Source organism: Monomorium pharaonis, chromosome 3, assembly GCF_013373865.1.
Source record: "Monomorium pharaonis isolate MP-MQ-018 chromosome 3, ASM1337386v2, whole genome shotgun sequence".
NCBI lineage: Eukaryota > Metazoa > Arthropoda > Insecta > Hymenoptera > Formicidae > Monomorium > Monomorium pharaonis.
In genome coordinates, this window is record NC_050469.1 from 26594470 (window position 1) to 26608679 (window position 14210).

Consider the following 14210-nt stretch of genomic DNA (forward strand, 5'->3'; position numbering starts at 1 on the left):
ACGCAGAGTAAATGGATTTCTACTTTAAAGGCGGTTTTGAGGTTTTCAAAGTTCCCGCGTCATATACCACTTTGTAGTTCACAAACAGTCCTTTCGCAGGATAGCTGCTTTGAGAGGAATGTTTGGCTGAACGTAACCTCGTTAGAAAGTTTATACGCAAACAAATATTTGCGCGCGCAAATTAATATCTGGCTTTGTTTCGTCGCATGTCAGTTTCCGAGAGTGAGTGCATATACGTTGTGAAATGATTAATCTTACTTTTCCTAACGCGCGACAAGGCGGTATTTTAGGTAATTAAAAATACGTTACATTAATAATTTAGTCTTGAAGTATCAACGTCTAACAACGTTATTCGGTTGAAACGATAACACGAGATGTGACTATTACTTTTTTTTTTTTCAATAATTTTGTTTCAATTTGATTATTATAGCAATTTGATTTTTACATGGAAACGTACTCATTTCTTGTAAAAAAAATCTTTAAACACTAATAATTGTTACACGTTGATAAAACCAACAATGCTTGACCTCATTTATGTCTCGTATGAAATCGAGAAATTTTTAACGATTGCATCAAATGCGCATATTATCCCCGCGGCGTGTGTTAAATTAATCCCCACACATTAAAATTTGATAGTTCTGATATGAGTTTCCGTACCATTTTGAAAAGATAAAAAGTTTTCTGTAGTTTAGAAAAAGAGTTCCGTTGATTAAGGGTCGGAAATTACAATTTTAAAAATGAGGTACTTTTCATCGAAATTTCAGATCGAATAATACTGAATGGCTCAATAACTTCATTTTGCGATTATCTAGAGTTTCTGAAGCATAAAAAAGTTTCGATTAATTTTAAAAAAATTAAAAATTGTTAAAAATTCGATTTTAAAATACAATAGTTAAAAACAAACTCGTCGAAAACTACCCAAAAATGTAATCAGATCTATTCGAAACTCCAAAAAATTTTTCTAAACTACAGAGAACTCTGTATCTCTTCAAAATGAAACGGGAACTCATATCAGAATTATCGAATTTTAATGTATGGAAGCTAATTTAACACACGCGTCCTCATACACGATGGAACCGATAATTTCGAAAGCAAACTGAAAAGTATCAGTTTCCAAAATTAATCGCATGAATAAAACATGTCATAAATTGCAATACGTGTTTAAGACAAAAGCTAATGTTTACATCAATTTTATCCAGCAACAGTTAAGCGCAAGCATACATTTGTATACTATAGTTCATAAAATCTAAAGAAGTTTAATCGGATATTTACATTGGACAAATTGCGATTATAATATTTATGGTAAAGGAAAATTAAATCCAATTACAAGAGATTAATGCGTTTAAAATTGCGTGATTTTGAGTTATTAAAAATATTATTTTCCAACTAAGAATCGCTAAAAGGTATAACGATAGTTTGTTGAACCAAGTTTGTTGAACTTAATCAACGTCAAACTTAACCGACGCGCTGCGATATGCACTCATCCTTATTAGCTGTAATTTCAATCAAGGAAATCATCCGCGCAGCAACTAGAGGCCCTTAATTCCCACAGGCATAGTTGACCACGATGGTACTTTAATTACGAATTCAAACTCCGTAACGATGTTGCATCTAAATTAATAATGAATTTGTATCATTTGTACGCGTGTGTACACATTATATTTTACACAGTTTTCACAAATAATTGTAATCAATATATATATTTTTTTTACGATAATGAGATTTTTACATTGATTTGTATGTACAGTCATTTGGATTTAGCGACCTCACGAACCCAAATTTATCATATATTGTACAGACATTTATATCACAGATACATACTACACATACATACATGTACATGTCTTTTTGCGTTGAAGAAAAAAGTAGAAAGAAGAAAGTAGGAGCAAACGGTAAAAACATCAGAAAAATAAATTGGAGTCTAAATAGTACAGAAAACTTTATTAAATTAGAAATAGAAACATGAGAAATATGAGATATTTGTAATCGACTCTCTCTCTGTTCTTGTATTTTTATCGACGGTTAATTCTAATCATACTATTATCTTGAATGATTATTACGAATATCTCTGACATAGTGTCAAATAACAAATTTAATTTAACAGTTTTTTACCATGTAAGAGAAGAATCTTTTCTCTTTTAATTATCGTTAATTCGTGAAACTTACGACGAAACTTATTACTTCTGCAATAAACTTGGTAATCATTAGAGTCTTCACAATTAAAAGTTTTTAATAAAATAAAATAATCAAGCAATTTAACTATATTTTATATATATATATATATATATAATTATTATCGCATTACGAATAAATATTTTTAAAATGATAATAAATTAGATTGTCAACCGCAACTTGCATAGCGAAGCTGCATCCGAAAGTTATTCAGTTAAATGGGCAATTCCGCTTTTCGCAAGCATTAATTAATTCCTCCTACAATTGCGGTCGTTTAGTAAACTTTCGGTTCCGAGGCAGTCTTCCTGGCGCGACTCAAATTGATTCCACGCTACAGGAAGCAGCAGTCGACTTGTCTCACCGTATGCGTTTTGGAAGCCACATTCTCTTCCGCGTCGCATTCCACGGATCAGGCAATTAACCTGCCGCGACAAATTTCGGTTGCAGGGTTTCATGGTTACGTGAATCATAGTAATTGCGATGTAAATGGCTTCGTTAACCGTTCTGCTCGGCAGCATTAACGTAACGCTGCTGCTTCACTGTCGTTCTAACATCATTGTAGCCAAAATTTGTTATTACCGCCCGTTTCATGCGGTCAGGATTTTCGCATAATGTTGCTTGTCGTATAACTGTTTCTTTTGCAATGTTAAAGTGCGTAGCACGGATAAAAATATTAATTATAAACATTAATTAATTGAAACATTTTAAAGAGTGTAAACAAAGAAAATAGAGTTCTTTCAAGAGAGAGAGAGAGAGAGAGAGAGAAAATCCGCGAGAGCATATAATAATGAGAAAAATTTCGCGTAAGATACGAAAAGCGAAGCACTTCTCGAGACAGAGAATGAAAATGCAATCGGACATGGTGATGATGCGATTATACTAATCTTCGAAAACGAAAGGAGAAGGCGAAGAAGAGTATCAAAGAGATGACAGCGGAGGAGTATGGAACCGCAGAAAAGAGAGGAGGATGCTCGAGAAGGAGAGAGAGAGAGAGGGAAAGAGAAACGAAGAACGGGATGGAACAATGAGAGAAATGGAATTTCAAGCGCTTCGCGCTCGTAATACTCCGGCGTATATTAATTTATCCCATAATGATCCCGTCGTGACGCTCACGGATAATATCCCTCGAATGTGGGCGCTCTGTCGTCCGGGCGACGAGAAAGCGGGGCGACAAGAAGCAGCACGGTATTCGCCCATATTAATTGCCGAAGTTAATATTCGCGTAGGTGTCACGATCGACGGGATCAGTGAAGTGCAAAGTTCAGAGCTACTCGAAAATCTCCGGGCGGCGGGCGCCGCAAGAACGCACGGGAATAATCTAAGATCATATCGAATAACACGTTTGCCATTTCGTAGATCATTACGCTAAGGGATTAAATTCTACGAGCTGCGTTAATTAACGAAGGCGTAGGCAGCTTGTTCGTACGGGGGGGGGAGGGGGAAATGTTAATGACCGACGTATCTCGCGTGTTTACAGCAAATGAAGGCGACTTGTCGTTTAATTGTAGTCTTACATCACTATTAACTGTTATGTCATTTCGTTTGTACTTAATGACACGCATCTTGAACATTTTTGCCATTTAACATTTTATTTATTTTTAAGTAAAATAAAAATTTACTTTTACTTAAAATTCTTCATTGTCATGAGATGTTTAATATAAATACTGAGCAATTTTTTATAAATACTTTCAACGTTTGCAATAAGCAATCGGTATTGAAATGCCTATCGGTATTGAGAGAAATTTTAAGGGAATATCTGAAAGGAAGGAAACGCAAAAGCGCGGCATCGTGCCGCAGCACGCAATATTCACGATGGATAATCGCTTCAGAACGGAGTGCAAACAAGCCACCCCCGCAACGTGTAACGAATAACCCGGTTCGAGGTAGTATCCGATGACGTACGAGGCGGAGACAAAATTATCCGGACAAGGAGAGAGATCAGTCGCGCTTGTCTATGCTCGGAACGCAGGAACGAGTTCAGCATGATTGGGACAAGGACACGAGCTCCACCAGCCGCGTTTGCAGGCGCGCACAATGAACGACACGCTTATAGAACCTCCACGGGGAGCTACAGTTTGCATGTAATGCCACCGACGACGAGAGAGAATAGGCCAGCGAAGTGAAAAGGCGTGGAGAGAATTTTCTTGCGGGTTTCGCAGTCGCACAATGCAACGGTAATATGCAGCCAGAGGGAATAAATCTAAAAAGGGACTCTGATATCATGGCTTCCTTCTTTATATGTATGTTGTTAAGCGCTGATTTATCGCTGTGATTTTTGACTAATGAGATATCAAATGCTTAGATTAGGTGTTTCATAAAAGCTTGTTCAGTGGCGGTTTCAGACGCAAAAAAAGGGGTTCTATTTAAAGAAATTTATGTCGATGTAATGTCTAAAATATTGAAGGGAATATTTATGCATCCTACATTTAACATAAAATATGGCAGCCTGATATTCAACTTGAAATAATATACGATTTTCACATGAGGGAAATAAAAAGATGCGGAGATAGCAGTAGCTCGCATTAAATATGAGCTGAGGGAAGTGTATGCGTTCTAAATTTAGAAGTTTAAAATTTTTTAATTTTGCCCATATATATAGATTCTCTCTCGCGCGGACAATTTTCTGCGATATATACGTTCCATATACGTTCCATCAATTAAGTATATTGCTTATACTTATTAAGTTTATCAAGTATGCATTGAATCGATAATTTTACCAACGCGCTTAGCGACTTTCGAGCGACCCACTTTTTGTCGCCTAAAATACACGAAGTTGAAATGACATCGTCCGCAGTTAAATCAAAACTGGTAAATCGAGAGGAAGTGAAACTAGATATATTAGGGTTGCAGCACAAAGCGGCTGCATGCTGTCTGCCTACGGATATGCGATATGCTGGCGGTTTACATTTCTTTTACATACACAAAATTCCTCGTAAAATACATTCAAATTACTTATCGTCGCTGTTGCTCGAAAACGTTTTCATAACAACGCGGACAATAATTCCATTGCGTTTTTAACTCTTTGAGTGATCACGTTGGCATAAATGCTAGCATACAGCGAGGCCGTTAATTAAATTCGTCGCTCAAAGCGATGTTGCAATTTAAAATCGTCCTTGATGAGAAATATTCAAACCAAATGGCGTAACAAATTTAATTGTTACTCTAATTCAGTTTTATCAAGTTGTAATAATCACTTTAATACTGCATTACACATTTGTTTATGCTTGTCATATAAAGCGTGTCGCATGTTACCTTTTTAAAATTTTATTTAAATTACTTGCGGACCAAAGCTCTCTCCAGATACTCTTGCTTTGTTATACAAAACGCTTTCATATTCCAGTTCCACGTTAACGACAGGATGATGCAAGATGTGTATGTATTTTTCACGTGTATGATTTGATCCGCTTGCCAGACAAAAATTCATTTAAGAAGGAACGTTTATCCATAGCAATAAATAGCAATGGAATTCGCCATGAGCCAATTGCGCTTTTGGCTCTCCCATTACGTTTTCGAATATCGAATAAGCCCGCAGCCCAACCGGAAACGTTAACTCGAGAGGAAATCGAGAAACAACCGCGTTCAATTGGACCTCTAGTCGATTGTGCACGAACAAATACATAGGCATTCGCATTTACTACAGCAACGTGTGTTGGACAAATACGATAAAATACCGGAAACTATTCTTAAATTACAATAAATTGAAAACTTATGCGATATCGTTTAGTGGAAATGAAAAATTATTGAAAATATAATGATGTGGAAAACAAAAATTTAGTATCCCAATCTAGAAAGATTTTCTAACGTGGCAATAGAAAAAACGTCACATTTCTTATATGTCACAAATATTGAGCTTTAACATTAAAATTATTAATATTAAGCTTTAATATTAATAGTAAAGTTATTGATAATATGTAAGCTTTAGACTAACTAATTAATATTCTATAAGCTGTTAAAGTATTTTATGCTTGAATAATTATAAAGTTATAATCACAAATTTATCATCGATTACGTTTTAACGATCACGATTTAGTTTTATCAATTATACCTCACTCACGGAAGAAGTAAGAGTCTAATAAGAAGGCTTTCCGGCTGATTCTTATTTGGTTTAACTTGGGTAGTCTAAAGAACAAACAAAGACAACTTCGTCTATTATCCACGATACTTTCTTATAGCTTGATAAATTGCTACGTTGCACGGAAAGATCGATAATACGCGTATCCAGGCCTCGTTTGTACGCGGGGATTATAACCGCGACTACAAAGCAACCCCTAGTTTCACCCTTCCCATGAAACGATGTTTGTCCCAGTGGCTACTTGTTGAGCTCACTGTATACTTTAATACCGCGCTTAGCCAGAGACCGCCATCGTTCTACGTTATTGTACATGCATTTTGCTCCCGCATACAGGATTTGCGAGTTTCGCTCTACCGGTTTCTCGTACACACAACGGTGTTATCGTTGAAACACTAGTAATATGTATTAGAGCGAACACGCATAATATGTTCCATTATCGTTAGATAAATACGACAAATTGTGTATACTCAATACGATAATTTGTATACGGTAAACGCAGCAATATCTCGCGGTTTATGTCTGTTGTGTACGAAGTAAACTAAAACTTGAAAATTAGGTATAAGGGAATAAAATATTCGCAAATATAATTATTAGCATGTAATATGCACAATGCTATTGCTATATATTACAATACTTTGCTGTGAAAATATCTAAACTTTTTAATGCATTCTTCTAATAATTTACGATTTTGATTTAAGAATGTTTGGCTCTACAGTACTAGTTAAAAATTATTGAAAAAATGTAGGCTTTTTAGATCTATTTTTTTCCCCCAATTAATTACCAAACATTTTGATCAAAAATATCCGAATTTTGCATTGAAATCAGTGGCAAAGAAGAAAATAACGAAAAATTTAAATGTATAATTTATGCAACAAAAATAATTCTATGCTGCAATTCTAAATAACTTTTAAACGAATAAATGAATTTAAATAAATTTTTGTATGAATATTTATTAGAATTTTATTAGCATTGAAAAAGTTTGATTTAATTCGTAATGCTATTTCTTCATCAATTTGCAAGTAAGACAACTACAAAACACGATTTTATATAAGAATAAAGAATAAATGAAAAATTAAATAGTTTTAAAATCAATAAGAAAACTATGCTTAAATTTTACACAGGAATACTTAAACATAACAATGTTAATAAATTTTTTAATTTTTAATAATATTTTGAGACATATAAACACCTTTAATTTGGTATTTGTATCACACGCTGACAACTTTATTACTGATAGTTCTTTATTGATTCTGGCATCGAATGAGCAAATCCCCGTGGGTGATAATTTTAGCTGTTACTACTTGTCGGCTGATCACGCGCTAGCCGCTTCTACTTGTTGCGGCTGATCAGATAGGACGCTCCTCCACTTGTCAGCGCTTCTACGTCTATCCCCCGTTGAATTTAAGCGCACGCTAGCTTCCGAGGAAACTTTATCTCAGAAATATCCCTGTCTGTAGTTCCGTGCGATATCTCCGTTTTCTGAGAGAAGCTAAACTCTGGGCTTGAACTTTCAATGTCGTTCTATGAACTTCTATAGATATAAATGACGAGAAACTATTCGTTTCATTCGATTGCGGTGATAAGAATTCATTGATACACGATTTGATTTAAGAGATTTTCTAAAAATGTTATAGTAAATATAAATTAAATAATATATTTTTATTACTATAATTTATTATTGTTTCTATTTTAAATTTATTTTAAAAAGGAGTAAATTATTATCGTATAAAAGAAAGAACAAGAAACAAATATTGTAAAACATTATACAATTAATATTAAATGAATATATATTGATAATTTATTTGTGATATGTATACAATTTGTAAATAGAAAATACATAAAATATCATAAAAATATATATTGATAAAATATATTATTTATAAAATATGTATAAAAGATTAATGTTTAAAATATAAAGTTTACATTAAGTTCTCCAAAATACTGATAATAAATGTTTATACATTCTTTAATTTGCTTTCTTAATCCAATGTCTTATGAAAGCTGGAATAATATATATATATATCTTAGCTGTTCACGTACTATCGAAAAGCAGGTTCTGCGCAATATTCATCGTCGCTCGTAACATTCGTTATTTTCGCACGCGACCTCATTTTACGCCATACGTGCTCGCCATTCGAAAATTTCGTAAATAGTACATCAAGTTAGCGGCGATCGATCCTCCATCCATGTCAACTCGAAATAGAGTTTCCGCGGTGTGATCCTTAGCGTCACCGCGCACCGACTGGTCTCTCATCCTTACCAAACTTGAAGCACAAGATGAACTATTCGCGTAGCCTGAAATTCGCTCTCCTGAGAAAAGGCGCGACTATAACAAATGAATCTAATCAATCTAGCCACGTCCGCCAACGATTCGTTATCCGATTTTCTCGCTGTGAAAAGTAAAATTTTCGTTTCTTGACAAAGAGCCTCTCACTTCCGTCACAAGAGTCATTCAATCAAATAAATTTCTTTTTTCCCGAATATCGACCGCAAATAAATCAGTTTGAATAAGATAATCTCTAATTTAAAAAACCGTTTGATCGCGATTGAAAAGCGAGCGTAAAGAAAATATTTTGCCGTGTACGTTCCATAAATGCAACAGCAGTACGTGACGGTAAAACAAATGCGACCTTTTCAAAATCAAAATTAATATTTATATTCGAAATGGTCGGTCTTTGTTTGAAAACAAAATAAATGAATGAATGAATTTGTATCACGTACAATAATAACACAGCACGCAATAACGTAACATTATTATGTCAAGGTGAATTGAGTGCAGCATCTACAACCTTTCCTCCTCTCTTCCATAAAAATTCTAATTTGTTATAACACCCTGATATACGTCCGATAAAAATTATAAAACTAATCTCTCTGGAGTCACGACGCTTCCACCTATGAGCGGAAATTTCTGTCGAAAGCAAAAAAAAAACTTTGATAGAAGGAAATGTGAATACGTCGCGCCTCGATGTGCATTTACATGATTACACTATGCCATACAATATTATAATTTTGCAAGCGCACGGGTACCGTTTTTGTATGCACGCAACGATCTGAGTGTATGTACGTGCGCGTCCCCACACGTCTGTGTTGTTGGAGCGGATTCAAACCTATTATCCCATATCAGATTTCATCCTTGTAAGCATGTCGCGCGTGTGTGCGCATCCGTTTGTTACGTGGCGATCTGGCTGCACGAGCTGCCAAGCATACTATGTCGCCGATATCCGGCTGTTGTCGCACAGAATCGAAGCGTTCTCTACGTAGTGGCAGATTTAATCTTCGACAGCGTCTTTGATAGGACGTAAGGAAATATTGCTACATTATCAATAATTGCTACATTATCAATAATAATATATAAAATTTAAAGTTTTACCATATATTTTTATATGAAACAATATGATTTGAATCACACTCTAGAATTAGTGTTTCAATTTCAATGTGTTTTTATACTCTCGATTTTATATTGAATTTTACCGAATTTTATTGAAAATCTATTGATCTTATTATAATATTTTTACATTGCTCTACTATGATATTTTACGATCTGTGCAATTTGTTGTTATCATTTCAAAAGATTAGATAAGTTGAAAAGATAACATTTCATATTTATTATTGTTCACATTAAATTAGATTGAAAAAAGCTAAAACACTTTTTTTTTATCTAAAATCAAGATTGAGATAATATATATTTTAATAATATAAATATATAGATAAAGACGAGATAACGACAAACACTGATCATGATGTATTTCATATTTTCTTCATTTCATTTTAATGTATAAAACTTTAAGTTATTATTGTCTTTAATTTGTAATGCGTAAGGTCTGATGATGTCATCAGCTAAAGCATCGTGCTCTGCAGATACTGTTGGACGGTGGTGTAGGCGCGCATTGCTCGCTTGTATACAGAATTAATCCAATTTCTCATGGGCACGCCCGCCTTCCTCGGGAACAACGCGCGCGTCGTTCCACCTCGCGCTCCGTTCCCTCTCATTTTTTATTCAACAGGCAAAACGGCCGCGAACGGTAGGCGTCACCGCCGTGATGTGCCACAGAGGTACAATAATGATTAGACCCGAGTAAGTAATTCTTGATTTATTTGTCCTAAATGGAATAAGAGCATGTTCCCACGGCGACGCTGGAATAGACTACGAACGTGGAATAGACGTCGAAACGAAAATTACGAATATATAAGTGCATCGGGGATTTTCAGACTTTGCTCGCAAGAAAATCTAAGGAAATGTGAGGTTTTCCGAGCCCTAGCCGAATAATTTTCGTGAATAATTTTCTGTAAACGGCGCGAATTTTTCCAAGCGACTTTTCAAGAAAAACGTGACTTCCACTCCCGCAAGATCTCGTTATGCGCCACCACTTTGCGGGAATTACCTTTCCTCTCCTTTTTCTGGAGATTAGTTTGAAGGTTTCCTCTTGTGACTCCCAACAAAAATTACACATCCGAGTAAAGGCATAATGACATACGATTACCACATGAAAAAATAAAATTAATTCAATAGGATAATAAGTTTCACTGAACACGAATGAGAAGCACGAGAGCGCCGTATCGCGTTAAAACGCTTTCCTTCCACATTGTTAATTAATGCACAATTAATTAGATTATGCTAAAACTAAAAGTCTTTTAAATTTAATTAATTAATTAGTGTGACAAATACATTGTGCCTTAATAACAAAATTAATACAGCAAATTTATTGTGAATTTACTTCATGATGCGCAAAACAAATGTCACTGATTGATGGCGACTCATCAGTCGTTGTTTATGTCGACTATGACAAATGGATACACAGCGAAATATCCTATCGTACCAATCAACAGCGAAATATAATTGTTTCGATAGCGTCTAACAAGAGGTTGTTAGTTTTTCTTTCAGTCCATAACAATATGAGGCTTTGATTTTGCAAATAAATATTTTTGTATTGAATCTTTTGATGCACGAGCAAACATATTTAACGAATTGTTATTAAAGGAAATCGATTAATATAATAAGTCATACTGAAAAATATATTATAAATAACAAAATTGTTATGATTTCTATACAATGGCCTTAAGATTTTAATTTTTATTTAAATATTATTTTTCTAAAATTGCTAAAAACAATAAAATTAATGATATATAAATTTTATTAATTCTAGAAACCATTAATTAATATACATTATCCTAATGACTTTTATCACAAAACTCAATATGTTTTGAAAAATATAATTTGATTATCTATTTCTCTAATTATCTAGTATCTAATTATTAGTACTACTAGATAATTAGATTATCAAGAAGTACTAATTATTACTTTTGTACTGTACAGGATTATTGATCACTGATTTTGATTTACTAGTAAAAAACGCTTATTAAGATTTGATAATTAAATCGCGCCTAACGAAATTAACTAGTGATTGAATATTATTGATTTACTGATAAATTTAAAATGAAATAAAGAGATATACATTCTTTGTTCTTACAAAGCTCTTTCTAATTGTAAAAGAATATGTTTAAAAATTTTATAATCCGCAATTTATTTTCCAGTAATATTTTACGAAGTCTTAATCATTTGTCAATTATGTAATTGATTTAAAATATTTAGAAATCAAACAATTACATTTGCCATATGGGAAGCAAATCGCATTGAAACCAATTTTGTGGCATACTTTACGCGACATATGCTCGTGCGACGGCAATTCGTTATTGTTTGCTACCAACGTCGAACAGATCGTAAAGGCAACGAGCGTATAGTCCATTAAAGGGATAACGAGAAGGATGCTAAACTTTTACGACAGGGTCATCCATAACAGAGTTCGCTAATGAAGCTGTCAGGTATTAAAGTGTCGTGCCTAAGGACGGATAATTATTAATGATGACTTTAAATAGCTGCACTGAAACATTTCCTATACACTGCATCGAAAGAAGAGTTAAAACTTGAGACAATTGAAAAAAAACTCGTCTACTTAAGCAACGAAATTTTGAAAGATAAAATTTTTTTACAAAAAAACTGGCATAAAAAAATAGATCGTACTAATGTAAATACTGAGGTTTTAAGAGGAAAGAAAAGCTGCTAAGAAAAATAAAAGATTTATTCACCATTGAAGTTACAATAATTTATTCAAAGTTTGAGATATATTTTCTTGTTTATCGTCGCATCTCCCTAGGTTTTGTATAAACATATCGTAACTTCAGAAAACAAGAGCTAGATAGTTGTACGTGACCCGAATGCAGAAATTTATCTCTGGTAAATAAACATCTTAAATCGTATTCTACATCGCTTGTCAAAATGTACCACTTCGCGAATAAAGGAAGTGAAAATTAAAAAATTTGCATTACATAACAATGATCCTCCAGTTCTTTAACAATGACAAGAATTATATATTTCTTGGTCGAAGAAAATACTTCGGAGAGACGATGCATCGTTATATTGCCAAAGTACATCGAATAACCTCGATTGGAAGCCAGCCAATAACTGTGACCATGATATATAAAAGCATGTAATATTACTTTCGAGTTATCTCAAACTCTTTAAGGTATCGAGTTATTGACATCTTTAGGAAGGAATTTCGGAATTTCGAAAATAACAAAGGAATTACATTCTTTTCTACTTTTTCTTTTCTTAAAAAGAATAGATAAACTTGTACATAGAAAGCAAATTGTAAAAAATAGACTTACATTTCTTACTACTAAAAATTTCTAATAAAAATATTTTGCATATTACAGACTTGCACAAATTGCTTAGACTTTCTTAATTCAAGATATAATAAAAAATATTGAACGCATTTACTACATGCTCCTTTATTTGAAAATATATATGTAAAATTTTGATTTCAAAATTAAGAAGACATAGGATTTTATCGAATCAAAAAATGAAATATTTTTTAATACTTTTAAGTAAAACTTTTATTTAAACAGATAATTAAATATGTATGTTTTGTAAATATGTATTCTTGTTAAGAGAAATAACCTGCAAAATTAGAATAAATATAAAAATAATAATAATGTTTTAAACAAATGCACATATCTGGATGGTAAGCCTCAATAAATTAAATAGTAAACATTTTTTTACTCTAAATTTGTCATTTTTAATTTTAAGAAAATTAAAAAATATATTTTTTGCGAAACATCTGAATTTAAAAGTTGCATTTTCCGGAAACTTTTGTTTTTTTTTATTATAACTTTAAAAAGTTAAAAGTTGAAAACAGCTTCTGTGAATTGAGTTGTTGAGTATTATTAAAAATATTGCTTTTTAATATCAAATTGATTGGATAAACAATGTTATTGTTATGGCTATTGTTTAAAAAAATGATATTTTGACAATACAGTTAAAGTCAACAACTTTTTCAATGTAATTTTGCATCTTACTTTTTAAATATACTTATTTTTCAAAACAGAAACATTATTTATAAATCTCCTTAAATAAAAGATCTACATTCTACATGTTAAAAAAATATCCTATTTTTTTATTCGCTAGGGTTTTGTATCTTTTTAAACACGAAATGGGAAGATTTATTCTACGTTTTATGTCATTTAATTATAAGCTTCATTGAATGAAATGAGCATTATAAGGTTTGTAATTAAATTGCAATATAAATTTGGAAAACACATAAGCCATAACGTACAGAGATTATCAGTAAGTGAATGAAGTGATGAACGATAACGCTTAATTCATGATACCGCCCATCGGATCGCACCAACAAGCCCTTAATTATTATCGGTCCGGAACCAATATTCGGGTCGAGGCTTGCGGTATAAAATCAGCCCTGTGCATCCCTCTGGATATTCCTGGAAATTCAGCCGGTTTACATATACATATACACGCGGAACACGGACTTATTCCAGCGGCCTCGTGCCGTTCTAATTAAGTCGACGGAAATGGATCGCAATATACGCGTTTCAATCGATACCGCGACGTGATATCGATACTTTCATCCCTTTATTTTCTGAAAGTAAAGGCTACGAGTATTTCAGTTATCAA

The 14210-nt window shown here is 33.2% G+C and overlaps 1 protein-coding gene across 5 annotated transcripts in view; it reads right to left on the reverse strand.

Annotated features, from left to right (window-relative positions):
- Nucleotides 1-14210, reverse strand: part of LOC105840044 (regulating synaptic membrane exocytosis protein 2) — a 162922-nt gene that overhangs the window by 123071 nt on the left and 25641 nt on the right. The gene's annotated exons all lie outside the window — the stretch shown is intronic.